Raw genomic sequence first — 12,473 nt, 5'->3', positions numbered from 1 at the left:
CTCCAAAACGTCTGTTAGTCTATAAGGTGCCACAGGATTCTCTGCTGCTTTTACAGATTCGGACTAACATGGCTACCCCTCTGATACTGTAGGACTGAAATACCTGCATATAGACAGTAAACTGAAAACGAATCTTTGCCCTACTCTTTTAATAGCCATACACAAATAACAAGGGCTCCCACAGTCCTAATTCAAGATTGTATATAATTTGCTTAAGCATTAGTCCCCTCACAGCACTGTACCCACATGTTTATGGGCCTGATCCAAAGCCAATTGAAGTCAATGGGGAGAACCTCCATTGACTATGAAACTTTGGATCAGACTCTGTATATCTCGTGCCTCAAGAAACCAGCAACTTGCTTCCCCAATAAGAACACAAGTACTCCTGTGTTTTTTGCGGATACAGACTAACACGGCTGCTACTCTGAATTCTGTATAGAATCGCTGACTTTCAAAAGTCATTTGACAGCCTTCACAGGTGTATATTGTGGAATATTCTTCAGTCCTACAGAATTCCAGTGAAAGTTATCAACATCAAGGCCACATACAGAGATGTGAAGTGCTCTGTAAGGGTGAACAACCAGATAGCAGAGTGGTTCAGTGTGGACACTGGCATGACAGAAGGCAGCATTTTATTTCCACGATTGCTTGGAATTGCCATAGGTTGGATAATGAACACAGGTATTATTAACACAGATTCCAGTCTAGCATGGGTGGATGGCAAATGCCTAGAAGATCTAGGCTTTGCTGCTGATATTGTGCTATGAACAACACCCCAAAAAGCTACAAAGAAAGACACACAATGTGGCAAACATAGGAGCCCTACCAGTATTCAAAATTAGTTATTCTAAAACACACATTCTTGAAATCCAGATGTAAAGCAGTAATATCATATTACAAGGCAAAAATATCAAGAAAATATAACAGTTCACCTACACAGACAGCACCGTATAAGTCAATGGGAGACCTTAAGAAGGAAAGTGACATCAAGAATAGGAAAGACATCCAAAGCATTTACAAAACTCAACAACATATGGAAATCAGATATACCGCACCAAAACAAAACTGAGAATTTTCAGTTCTAATGTAATCTCAATGCTAACATGCAGCTCAAGAGCTGGAGATTTACTGAAATGTTGGATAGTAAACTAGATGCCTTCTAGTTATTTATCATCTTAAGGAAAGATATTTTCTCATTGATTTTCTCCAATATCAACGAGGAATCTAAGAGGAATTCTTAGTAGTGTGGATGTACCACAAAAATAAATGCCTATGGAAGGTTCTGGGGATTGGAAAGCCTCTGTCACTGGTGAAGAGATCTAATAAATTATCAACCAGCAGCTCATTTCTACCAGAAGCAGAAGGAAACCCTGGACGTCTGTGGGGCATGTACTCAGAATGCCAAAACACGGACTGCCATGTCAATAAAAACTGTAAGAAGAATGCTTAGCAAGGAGGGTAGAATAGACTATTTCAACACCACAGAGCAAATGGAAGCAGCCGCAAATGACAGAGAAATGGAAGAGACTGGTTTTCACCCTGTATGCCAACACTGGCATGGGAAAGATGTAACATGGTGTAAATAGAATCACATATATTAGCTTTCATTTGTTTGAAATGCTAAAAATACTCTCTAAAGTTAGTAGAGGAAAATGGAGATTCAGGCTTTACCAGAGACAGAGAAGAACCAGTTCTCAGGCATCCCAAGGGAGGAGGATACAATATAGTGCCTTCATTCGGCAGAGAAGCCCCTCTTTCCATGTGGGATTAAATCCTGAGATAATGCTATTCTGTATAGTGTTGTCTGTGTGGGTATGGCATTTAACTGCTGCCCAGGTTGTAGGTAATATTAAGAGAAATGGTAATATACCATTTCTCTTAATTTCTATAAACCTATGGATTTGTAAAGCAAAAATGCAAATAATTATTTAGATTCTAAGGGTCATTCCTTTTATATTGGGGCAAATGACAAATGCAGAGTAGGTCAAGTTGAAGACCTCAAAGGTTTGATAATATCCCCTTTAGGAAAAATATTCTTTCACTGATTTTCTTTAGTATGGAAATCAGAGAATATTTAATAGTGGGAATGTACCATACAAATATTTGTATAGTCAGCTTACTATTCTTTTTACACCTAATTGCATAGCATTGCTACCTTCAAAATTTGATTCAAATATTATGTCTTACAAGGGATAATTTAGCAACTTAAAAATGAATTATATTGAGGATCTATGAATAGAGCCTGGAACAAAATCATTTGATCTGATTTGAAAAGGAAGATAACTAGAAGCTTTTACTTCATTTTTGTGAATATCATTTTTGCAGGACCTTTTTCACACTGAGCAGACAATGCAGTTTAGTTGGGCTGGTAGCTGAATTTTAACACAACTAATTTTTTTCTAATAAGAACTTAATCCACTGCAAATTGAACAGTACATAAAGATAACTTTTGGGTTCCTAAACATTTATTTAAAAACCAAGGTAACTCTTTGGTTAACTTTGGGTAGGGCTGGCAAGTGATTGACCCAAAGACTAAAGTTCAATTTTTGTTTTAATTGGCAAAGTTGGCTATGCTCTACTGTTGTATTGGTTAGCAATAGAAGTTCTGGATTAGATATTTTTATAGGGGAACTGTTCATCAGTTAATCAAAAGAACAAAGGGTACTCTAGGAGCGGGAAATGGGTCCAAGACAGAAGTGTATGGTAAGCAAAAAAAATGATGGAAATACTTGTCTGCTGTGACCGGGTAATCTTTATACTGCTGAGTGAGGGGGAGAGGAAATGTATTTTTTGTTCTATATATGTATGAAAATGATGATTTATTCTTAATGTAAGGTACCCCATTTTTAAATTCTTTTATTTATCTAGATTACCAGCAAGTGGTAAGCAGGAAATACATGGTAGTTCCTATTGCATTAGGCATTTTTATGAAAGGATTGGATATGTGCTTAGTGGCTAAAGCCGTTATTAAATGTGTTACTCTTATTTGGTAGTCACAGCTCTTCATCCCAGCTTAATTTTACTTTAGTCACAGACAGATGAAGCTTGTGCGTGACCTGTTGTTCCTCGGTTTAGGTTTAAATAGTATTGTGTGTACACCACTTATAATAATGGATGATATACCCAGGGCTCTGTTGTTGCTGAGGGTAGAGTGGGGGGGGGGGGAGGAAATAATATAAGATTCCCATTTATGGGCTGCAGCATTGAACCTTCCCCTGTGTCACCAGACTCCATCTAAACTCCTTTGTTCCCACTCCTCCTCAACTTTCTCCTAGGAACATCTCACATGCAACCTCCATTGTTTCCTGAGCTGCATGCTAATAAGCATGATTTGGAGTGCACTCCTGCATGTCTGTATAGGGTCAGGGTGTAATATTACTTCTGTTATTATTATTATTATTATTTATTATTTGTATTAGCCCTCAGAGTTCCCTTTTTTCTGCTGTCATGCTGTATTTGATATGACTTAGTGATAAATGTAGCATCAACACTAAAAGGACACTATTAACTTTTTAATTGTTTTTTAAAATGTTTAAAAAACTTTTCTAATCAAAATAACAAATTGATTCTGATAGCGTATGCTTTAAAGATTTTTGTTTTGTGTTTTTAAAAAGCCTGTTTTATATTAAAAAAAAATATTAGAGGGCTTTTTCCTGCTCCCACTGGGGTAAAAAAAGGACTTGGGTTGAATTTGAGATCAACACAATGGTGTCTCTCCTTGCTCTGCTCAAGTGCATGTTTGTTGTTTATTCGGTTCCAAACACCCTATTTCATTTTTGGTGAAAGTAGTACATTTCAGGTTACTCTAGACCAATGTATGTGAATGTGGTACCACTATTCTAGTTCACTAACTTCCTACTAACCAAATAGTGACGTTGATTATACACAAAGTACTGTCAGACACCAGAAACAAACTGAAAATAGAGGGATTTTTCCTGCTAATCTTTCTTGGTCTGCAGTTTCTGAAATTGTAACAATAACAAGTACAAAATTTTCATGTGGAAACATGATTTTTCAAGTTAACTCTGTTCCTTTGTATTTCTGTGACATAGCTAATGTGCAAATAGTGAGAAAAATGTTTTAAAAATGTTTGTTTTATAGTTAATTTAGTAATCTGAGAATTGGTGAAAGTGAGTACTGCAGAAAAGGAACAGTTATAAATAGAAGTAAAGGAAACCATGCATATAGGGAACACCTTAAATTCTTTTATAAAAATATATTTGAAGTACTTTTACTTTTCTTCTCAATTAATGTCCTGTCATTTTTACCATTAAGGTAATTAACTGAATGCTTTGAAGTGTGCTTGGGAGTATATAACCTTTTCATGCCTAGCACAAGCTGCTGATGTAATTTATGGATTAAATCTTGCCAGTTTTAGCTGGTTTGTTCAGGATCTGAATATTTCTAAGGTTGGCCAGTGCAGTGGAAATATGTTGAATCCATAATTAAACTTGCAGGAGTCTGTTCAGATTTATTGACTTTTTGTTCTTGATCACGAACTGTTTGAGGTAAATGTGTTACATTCAATAGTTCTTGATGTATGTAGATGAACAGTACTGGTTTGCACATGAAGTACTTATTTTGATAATTGTGTCTAGAACTAACATTTACTTTCAGTGGATGGATACAGAATTGAGATTCTCCTCCACAGGTAGAAACGGAGTAGTGTATTATTTGAGGATTTTGCAAACTTTTCCAGTTGACTAGTATTTTGAGGTGTAATAAAATGAGAGTGGATATACCAGGATGTTTGTTAGCAGTTTTATAATTGGACTGAGGCATGATTTCAGATTTTCCCTATGACTCTTTATAAATGTGTCCATAAAGAATATCAAATCCTCAAGACACAGATTAAGTATTTTTCAAATCTAAAGAAAATACCCACACTCCTCCCAAAACACTCTACTGCTCACACTTCTGGGCCATGAAGAAGATGAAAGAACCAAGCAGCCTGTGATAGGTTTCAGCCGCTTCACTTAATGTATTAGTGGAAGGCACTCAAACTCCAGTGATAAGTGCAGTCTGTGAATCGATAAAGAACAGAACAGAATTTCAGATCTTAAAAATACCATAATTCGGTAACTGTGTGTCCTGTTCAGAATGGTTGGTTTCAGTTGGCAATGCACATAATTGACTCTTGAAAAATGGTTCCTTGACATCGGCCAAATTTTACTGAGGACTGGGCCTCTGATTTTAGGTTTCTCAACACAACAGTACATTGTTTTACATTCTCAGAGCCTTCTCAGCAGTTAGAAGGGCCAAGATTAATTTTAATAATCTCAAAAACGTTTGTATTCTGCTGAATACATTGAAATCTCTGAATACCACACAGTGTGGTGAAGCAACTCGTTTACAACGTGATGAATTCCCTCAGTCCCGAACCAAGTCCTTGGAAGAAGCAAAGAGATTTTTTTCGCCCCCTCCCCTTTATCAGCCAAAGGACTTCAAAGTCACAGCACCTGAACTATTTTTGATTTGTTTCTCGTTTTGTCAGAATGACTGCCTGAATCCAACACATAGATTATTCTGAAGAGTAATCAGCTTTCTTCTCAGAGAAGATCACATGTATACAGAATGGTCTATATGAGACCCAGGATGAGATAAGCAATCACAAAATAAACAGCTCAGACTGCTCCTTTATGGAGATTGGTCAATTTGCACAAACAGCGGTCTGTAGTACACTGAAGAACATTTGAGTTACTACCTGCTATGTAGATTGTGTCCTTCCTGGCTGGTGAAGGGCAACAGAGGGACTACTCAAGCCATCTACCAACACAGATTGTCAACATTTCCTTCCACAAAGGCTCCTAACATGCAGCTGTCCAAGTAATACTTAAGAAACAGCCTCCTGCCATCCTCACAACCTAGTAACTGGTATATTCACAGGAACTCTAAACTAGCATAACCTAGAGCCTAATGACCACAGATAACCTACTAAAAAGCATGAAAGCACATTAGTCAAATTCTAATTGTTCAGGGAAAACAGTATTATTTATCCATTGTTTGTACGAAAATGTTGTTGCATGTGTTACAGTATAGTCTGTATGGAGAAGAAAGTATTCAAAATGAAAAATATGGCATTTAGCCTTCAGTAGAATGCCTCTCATCGACCCCTGTGTAGTTTTCTGTTCTCACCATTACTTCATTTTATAATTCTACAACCACCTACTGTTAATATTGGAAGTGTTCTTAAAAAAGTTCGAGTTCATTTTTAGCTCTGTTGAATCAGTTTGAGCTGGTAGATTTTTTTTTCCAAACCACGTAAGTAATTTAAGAGCATGTGTCCTGTTGAGTTTTCCTCCTTAGTCACTTAGTTTGTGATATTTTCAAAAGTGCCCATCTTTAATTTGTCACTTAAACATTGTCAGGTTTAGTGCTGCATCTGTGGAAATGAATGCAGGACAGGGAAAGACAAGAAAATATCTATCCACCAGTGAGAAAATTTTGCAGCACTTTCTCCATTGGTGTCTACAACTTTCTGGTTTACTGCCATCGTGTTGCCAGGGTTTCAGGGAAACCTTCAGTATCTGTACGATGGATTTTTTTTTTTTGAATAGTCAAGAGTGCCCCTGTTTTTAAGTTTACCCTCCAATACAAAGATTAAATACTTAGAGCACAGTGAGGAAGCTTATTTGACTAATAAAGCTCATGGTAGCGAGCCAAAAAGATTTTCCAGCTGCTACTTGTATATTTTTCTTTGTTTATACAATGTCAGGAAGAAAATCCCCCAGATGAATTGAGCAGAAAGATCAAACAGAGATTAAAATGAAATCCTGTTTGTTAAATCCAGCTTCATTGCTAATGAACTGTATACATTCTTTATTTATTTTTAACCTTAAAGTACTAGGTTTCACTGCAGATGCAAATAGAGTTAAAATAATTGCCACTGTCATTTTTGTCTTTAGAGATTGTTCCTAATTTGACTGGTCAGATCATTTCCCATGTTCATTGTAAATTGCCAAGAGGATGAAGTATTTGTATAGACAGGTGCTCCAGAGTCAGATATTGTCAGGGTCTCCTTTGTGACTGTTATAACAAGGAAGCAAGACTTGCCACTCAAAGCTGGAATTTTATGATTTGTTTACATCTGCCTGACTCTTGTGTTTGAGCTCATTCCTCCTCCCATTTTCTGATAATAAAACTTTTGAGTTAAGTTGCTGATAACAGGTGATGGCTGAGACAATAGCCATCAAAATCTCACATTCTCTGAGTCTAAGGTAGCCCTATTGGTTAAAGAATAAACTATGAGGGTATGCATTATGAAGTTCATTTGTAAACCATGTAGTTAAGGCATGAAGCCAAGTACCTTCAAAACACCTGAGATGTATATATCAGGTGCCTTCAGGCAATCAAGTTCATTGACAGGTTACTAATGGTCACCATGTTGTGTTATATTATTGTGTTTAAAAACGAGAGAGAGAGAGAGAGAGAGCGCTTTTGGTGTATTACCAATAGTATATTTTGAAAACAATAAACATTTTTCTATGCATTCCTATGCCAGAAAAAGTAGTTCCTAGGAAAGGGAACAAATATAAGAGAAGTTATTTACTATAAAGAAGAATCTTCTTAGTACTGATTTTGCTTCTCTGAAAAGCAAATAATTTGTAACAGAACTCTGTGACCTTATTCTGTTTCTCAGTAAGAATTTAATATAGTGCTCTCCAGAGGTTTCATATTATAAAGATTTCAGTACTTTTTTGAATATGTATATTACCATATATTTACTAATATGCTGTTAGATGTTATCATAGTTTACATGTGTCATGTTAAATAAAGTGCTTTTTGTTATACAGTATCCTTCATTTTTAAAATTTTGATTATCTAAGTCCAAAAATTGAGCCTTCCCAAGTGGGTCTTCAAGTCATGTAGATGGCATCAACAGCTTTAGGGGAATCAGGGAGTGCCAGATCTAGTAGCAGATTTCCATTCCAGACCATTATGCCTGACCTCCTGCACATTGCCGGCCACAAAACCTCACCCACCCGTTCCTGTAAAAGATCCATGACCTCTGAATGAGTTACTTAGCTCCTCAAATCATGATTTAAAGACTTCATGTGACAAAGAAGCCACCATTTATTCTCATTTAAACCAGCAAGTGACCCGTGCTTCAGAGGAAAGCAGAAAACTCCCAGGGTCTCTGCCAATCTGACCTGGGGGCAAATTCCTTCCTGACCCTAAATATGGTGATCAGTTAGACCCCTGAGCAAGTCAGCAAGGCCCACCTGCTAGACACCTGGGAAAGAATCCTCTGTAGTAACTCAGAGCCCTCCCCATCTAGAGTCCCATCACTGGCCACTGGAGATATTTATTACTCATTGTTGCAAATGGGCCACATTCCATTATAGGCAAACTTGCCATACCATCCCCTCCATAAACTTATCAAGCTCAGTCTTGAAAACAGTTAGGTGTTTTGCCCCAACTGCTCCCCTTAGACAGCTGTTGCAGCACATCTCTCCTCTGATGATTAGAAACCTTTGTCTAATGACAAGCCTAAACTTGCTGATGGCCAGTTTCTATCTACTTGTTCTTGTGCCAGCATTGGCGCTTAACTTAAATAAGTCCTCTCCCTTCCTGGTGTTTATCACTCTGAGGTATTTATAGAGAACAATGCTATCTCCCCTTAGCCTTCATTTGGTTAGGTTAAACAAACCAAGCTGCTTAAGTCTCCTCTCATAAGATAGGTTCTCCATTCCTCTGTAGAATGGTCTTCCATCCTAATAGACCTTCCAGTTTGACTTCATCTTTTTTAAAATGGGAGTCCAGGATTGCACACAGTATGAGCTCTCGTCAGTGCTTTGTATAATGATACTATCACTTCCATACCTCTATTGAAAATACCTCACCTAATGCATCCTAGGTTTGCATTAGCCTTTTTCACAGCCACATCACATTGATGGCTCATAGTCATCCTGTGATCAACCAGTACACCTAGGTCTTTCTCTTCTCTTGTTGCTTCCAACTGATGTATCCCCTGCTTGAGGCAAAAATTCTTTTTCTTAGTCCCTAAGTGCATGACTTTGCACTTTGCATTATTAAATTCCATCCCATTTCTATTACTCCAGTTTTCAGGGTCACCCAGATCTTCTTGTATGATATTCCGGTCCTTCTCCATGTTGGCAATACCTTCCAACTTTGTGTCATCTGCAGATTTTATTAACACACTCTCACTTTTTGTCCCAAGGCCATTAATTAAAATGTTGAATAAGTTTGATCCCAAGACCAGTCCCTGAGGAACTCTACTAGTAACCTCCTTCCAGCCTGACAGTTTACCTTTCAATATCACCTGTTGTAGTGTCCCATTTAATCTGTTCCTTGCCCACCTTTTAATTCTCATATTAATCCCCATCTTCTCCAATTTAACTAATAATTTCCCATGTGGAACTTTATCAAATGCCTTACTGAAATCCGGGTAGATTAGATCTACCATTTCCTTTGTCTAAAAAATCACTTATCTTCTCAAAGAGATCAGGTTGGTCTGGCCTGATCTACCTTTTTGTTGTATTTTATCTCAATTACCATTTACCTCTATGATCTTAACGACTTCCCCTTTCAAAAGTGTTCCAAGACCTTTTAAATGAATGGGCTTTTAGTTTTCTGGATCACTTTCCCCCCTTTCTTAAAAATAGCTACTGTATTAGCAATTCTCCAGTGATATGGTATGACCCCGAGTTTATGGATTCATTAAAAATCCTTGTTCTTGGGCTTGCAATTTCATGTGCCAGTTCCTTTAATATTCTTGAATGGAGATTATCCAGGTCCTCCTATCTGCTCTTATTAAACCATTTGAGTTTGAGTTCCACCTCGAATGTGGTAATTTCTACTTCCATATCCTCATTTCCATTAGCCACCCTTCCACTACCCCTAGACTCCTCATTACGCTTATTAAAAACTGAAGCAAAGTGTTCGTTTAGGCATTGAGCCATGCCTAGATTATCTTTAATCTCTACCCTATTCTCAGTACCTAGCGGTTACACTTCTTTTCTTGTTTTCTTTTTACTTATATGGCTAACAAACCTTTTACTATTGGTTTTATCTGAGACATTGTGGTGTGCAGTGCCTAGGACTCAGGGCAGATTGTAATGTTACAATTTCACCCTTTATGTACAATATTGTACATTTTAAATCTCTGTTTTCATACTGATTTTCTTTTGTAGACAGCATCAGGGGAAAAGTAAGTACTGAACTAAGAGCCATATTTAAAAAAATAAACCTATGTAGGCAAACATATGAGGATATAGAATTTCTGGGTTATATTAAGTAAATATCTCCTTTTTTCCAAAACCTGCTTTGTAGCAAAAACCTATTTACAAAGGATAGTTAGCAGTTGTAGTTCATATTTTGCCTCAGCAATAGTAGATAAATGATTGGTTGTCACAAAATATGGGATCGACTTTACTATCAGCTTGTCGTTAATAAGGTAGAAGTGCTGGATTTTGTTAATTTTCTTCCTTTCTGAATAATTGTATTTCTCTTGGGAGTTCGATGACATTTGTATGAGTGTACGTATTCTGGTTAAAATCCTGGCCCCATTGAAGTCAATGGAAGTTTTGCCATTTGCTTCAAGGAGGCAATAAGTTCAATCCTTGAGTAGCTCCATTGAAATAAATGGGGCTACCTGTGGAGTAAAGTACTATTCAATGTGAGTTTTTGTGGCAGAATCTGGCCCTAAAAAATGATAAGTTGGTACATTTAGGAGTTAATCACTATCAGACTATTCAGGCATTCCTGCATATATTTTACTGGAACCAAAGTCTGCATTTCTTCTCTCCCCGCAACTGCAGAGGTTCCCACAACCACTGTGGAAGAATTTTGGAAACTATCTAGGGAGCGTTGGTCTACATTAACAGCATACTTTGTAGCCCAGCTCTGGAAAATGAAATCCCAAGCAGCAGTGTTTAGTAGATGAGCTGGCAGGGGCAGAGGATCTGCTGTTTCACAGATCCTCTAGTCAATGCCCTTCACAACAGGGGCATGACAACAGGTGGAGCTACTACAACCTTAACAATTGTGGAGCAGCTTCCACTCAATGGCTTGGAGGGTGATGAGGATCCATTTTCCTCCAGCCCATGTGGAACCCACTGGCATCTCAGTTGCATATTGAAGCCAGGATTGTGACCTTTTAAAATAATTAAGTTATATTATTGGTTGTTTAAAAGTAGTTTTATACGTTTTGAAAATGTGTAGAATAAACAGTGTATAAGCAGGTTTTCGTAGCAGAAGTCCCAGCTTTTATCCAGCAAATATCTAATACAAATATATTATAGCTGTGGTCCATTTTAATTAGTTTTTTTGTCACCATTTTTTCCATTCCATTAATAATGGTCATTTAATTAAGTGGGTTTTTTTTTGTGTATAGGGCTCAGTTGGGAAGTAATGATTTTGCCAGCTCTCACTGTACTGCACAGGGAGAGGAGGATTGGGACCATAATGTTGTAATATCTGCTTGTGTTAATAGTAAATTTATAAATATATCCAACTAGAATAAGTATGTACAAATATGTAATTCTTGTGTGTGTAAAGTTTTACGTTTTGTTCAGCAGGTAGTGAAATGTTATTGAGAAAATGACAGAAAATACTTATATCAATTAATAATTAACTGTTTTTATTTTCATCTAGTGAAAAATAGTTGTATAGGTTTTCTGCAACTGACATTTCAGAGAAAATAGGAGAGAGGACCTGTGTAAGCGCCAAATCCAACAGGTCTACTCTCAATAGGGTTACTTGTGTGCCTAATTGTTTGCAGTATTGGATAGAGGGTATAATTTTCCAAAGCACCTGTGTTGACTTTCAATGAGACTTAAGCTCTGAAGTACCTAAGTCATTTTTGAAAATGGAATTTAGGCTCCTGAGTTTAGTCTCCTAAATTTAGGCACTTGGGAAATTTTATCCTTAACATGATTTTTTTGTTGTCGACAATAACATATGCTGTGGTTGCTTCTTGCATTACCTTAACAATGCAATAATTGTCTGGCAATAATTGTCATATGGAAAAATTGTACAATTTTTTTTAATAGTGCTTATTGCAAATTGTTTTAAATAGAAGCATAGGACATAGTTTAAAATGAGGTTACTTAAAAATTGCCTGGAAATCTATACTTGATTATGTTACTAGGAAAAAATATAGAATTCCATTCCATTGTATTTAATTGCATTACATTTGGGGAGGGAGAGAACCCCCAAACCCTCTGAATCATATGGTTTTGGAAAATACCTTTGCACAGGGTATCTGGCTGCAGCAGACTCTGGCTCTTTCCCCATTTTCCATTCTTTCTCCTGAACAGAGACCAGATTCCTTTGGGAAATCATCATTTATAAAAGGTCATGAACAGAATGAGGGACATTCTTTAGTATACAGTTACTGCTAATTAGAAACTAAACATCTGTAACCATGTCAGAGTTATTTGTAGCTGAAAAGAAACATTTATATACAAGATTCCCTCTGCTAACATAAAACATGGTATAGCACGAATACA

The 12,473-nt window shown here is 37.0% G+C and overlaps 1 protein-coding gene across 9 annotated transcripts in view; it reads left to right on the top strand.

The window, feature by feature from the left end:
- THADA (THADA armadillo repeat containing) overlaps positions 1-12,473 on the top strand; it is a 358,450-nt gene that overhangs the window by 144,900 nt on the left and 201,077 nt on the right. The window lies entirely within an intron of this gene.

Source organism: Chelonoidis abingdonii, chromosome 3, assembly GCF_003597395.2.
Source record: "Chelonoidis abingdonii isolate Lonesome George chromosome 3, CheloAbing_2.0, whole genome shotgun sequence".
Lineage (NCBI taxonomy): Eukaryota > Metazoa > Chordata > Testudines > Testudinidae > Chelonoidis > Chelonoidis abingdonii.
This window is presented reverse-complemented; position numbering and strand designations above follow the sequence as displayed.